Raw genomic sequence first — 2,927 nt, 5'->3', positions numbered from 1 at the left:
TACCCCTGTTTGACATGTTGCTGACTTTGCTTTGTATTTATCATGGATCCACAACCTGCAGCTCTTTGTAACTTTGACCAATAATGAGATGGAAACGAGTATTTAGATTTAGAACATTAATGGGAAAAATAATTGTAGCAGTTTACTTGTCCTAATATTTTACTCATTACAGATGGACAAGGAAACAATATTGCAATCCAACCACATTAGTTTAACTTCTAGTGTCTGTCTGAAATCTAATAAAATTAAAGATGGGATGAAAATAGATCATGTGGTCACAAACCCATAACTGGATTCAGACTTTCTGCAAAAATGTAGCTGCTTGTGCACAGTGACTCTTTGCAGAGTTTAAAAAAATTGAAACTATTTGCCATAATTTGTTCTTGCATAAAAATACCACCTACCCACTGTGGCTATTATCTTCCTAACCTACAATCAAGTGGGTTTTTTTATCATAAAGGTCTTCAAAAGTAATGTTTCTAATCATTTTAATTTATTTGAAACTGTGCGTTCTGTGCAGACTGTCGTATCACCAGGAAATCATTTCATAAGTTTGGCATCGTTTTTATGTTTGTGTAGCCTAAGTATATGGCTGGAAATCCTGGGTCCAGTTGTTCAAAACGTTTAATCTGGATCAAAATCATTCAAATCTTGAAATCTCCATTTTTGTTATCTGGGATCACGTAATCCATCTTCCTTAAATCCCAGTTAATCAAAGAAAAGTTGGTTTGGACCAATCTCATTCAGATCCAACTATGATGTTCTTATCGACCTGGCTGGGTCTAATAAAGGCCGTTCATGACGGAAAGCCATGCTGTCCCAGCCAGGGAGTCCGCTTCTGTACAACCTCTGTGATCTGACCAAGGCCTGGACTTCAGAGAAAAGGGGTCCAGCAACTGAGCTGCTTCATCTACGGGTGAAAGGGTTAATCAAAAGATGTACCTTTAACTAAATGAACGAGACGAAAGGTATGAGTTTTCAGACACTCCTTCGCAAAAGAGGGAGAAGTTGAAGGAACCTCATACTCAGAAGTTCCCCCAAATTCTCGAACTTTCTGTAGCAGAGTGTCGCTTTTATTAAAGCAAAGGGGAGGGGAAACAAGATACAAAAATGTCTTAACACACTTGATCTATTTCTGACAAAAGTTAGCTCACCCAGCAGTGTAGTAAACAAAAGGCAGGATACCATGTTTGGTGATGTATCTCTGCTTGTTGACAAATAGCTCACACGGCATTGGAGGAGAGAGAGACAATTTGGCTGTGATGAGCAAACTTGCAAAGTAAAATAAAAGGAGTACATAAAGGAATAAAGGAACATAACTGAAAAAAAATCCCAACAGGACTACTGGATGTCTCCAAACTGGATGAGAGTAAAAGTACTTCTAAAAAGGTGTCACAATTTGCTTTGCAGAGCAGTCCTGGTTCAACAGCTGAGGCAATCTTGATAATCTTCTGATCTGCAGTAGATTAGGTCTCTAATCTCTAATCTGACCAAACTCTTAACACTTCTCTCTAAACTGACAAAACTTTCTAGGTTTTCAACCTGGGTCACTTGTCAGTTAATTAATAGACAAAATATTTCCATTGTTCCTTCTATAACCTTATTTTAACATTGACATAACATCAAGTCCCCAATAATTTTCACCTTTAAACTGTTTTAGAAACCTTATTGCTTGTCTTTAATATTATTTTACTGGTTTTATTCATGGTTTAATGAAATAGGTTTTTCTAAATTTTTGTAATAAATTGGTATAAAAGACAAAGTGGTTATTTTGAGTATTCATGCACATGGGAAGAGCTCACTGCTAATGTTACGATCTCACACTTTGGTAAATGAGTCTGAATAAAAAGGGTGAATAAATGTTTTTATCACTTCAGTAGAAAAAAATAAATTTAGTTTCTTAATTTCTTCATCAGTGATTTGTTTTTGTTATATAAAGAGAAAAAACAGGGAAATGCAATTAGATTGAAAGAGAGATTAGAAAATATATTAAATATGCACCAAGAAAACAAGACCACACACCCGACATCTGTCTGCTTACCTGAAAATAAACGGATATAGGAAAATGGCAACAAAATACACAAAATTATAATTTTTCTGTAAAGCGTGTGTGTGTATTGTCAATGGATGTGGATATGTGGTGGTACCTGGATGAAGATTAATGTATAGGTCAAAGGTGATTGGAAACAAAGCTGTCATGAAGATGGTGTCGGAGGGCCTTTAATACAAGTTAAAGTGCAGGAATGATGTCACACAGGACCAAAAGGAGGAAGTAACGAAGAGCAGCCGGAGTGGAGCTGTGGACTTGAAGTGAAACCATGCAGACAGTCAAAAGTTGTGATTAATTTTGGTTTTAAAGGAAAGAAAAAAAATTATAAAGGTTTTGTGAGTTATAACAAGTTATGTTTTAAACGAATTGATTAGAATAAAAGTTGACTCTATTAAATAAAGGGAGAGATTAATAAAAACGAACCATGAGACGATCAGCAAATCATGTTGAAAGGAGGAAAAAATTGTCTGTGTGTGATCAATGTAGAGAAATGATGAGTAATCAACAATTAATCATGACGAGGTTGTGGAGGAGAAATGTTTGAAACCGGAACGTAAAAACTGAAATGTCTTAATGACTAATGTTTACACACACACACACACACACACACACACACACACACACACGGTGACCAGTCAGAATAAATATCAGTTAAATCTGATGTGGTGCCCCAACAGGTTTAAAAAATGCAGTGCAGGGCAGAAACATTATCACTCTTGTTTCTCCTATTCATACTCGCTACAGCCATAATGTGATTTAAATAATTCAATATTTTGTAAGATATCAGTTGTAGATTTACATGTAGAGCTTATTTCCAGAAAGTTTTATTAAAATTCACTCACTGGTTCATATTTTTTCAATTAAAGATGAATAATAG

The sequence above is a fragment of the Austrofundulus limnaeus genome, unplaced genomic scaffold, assembly GCF_001266775.1.
Source record: "Austrofundulus limnaeus strain Quisiro unplaced genomic scaffold, Austrofundulus_limnaeus-1.0 Scaffold304, whole genome shotgun sequence".
Lineage (NCBI taxonomy): Eukaryota > Metazoa > Chordata > Actinopteri > Cyprinodontiformes > Rivulidae > Austrofundulus > Austrofundulus limnaeus.
Note: the sequence above shows the minus strand (reverse complement) of the source record.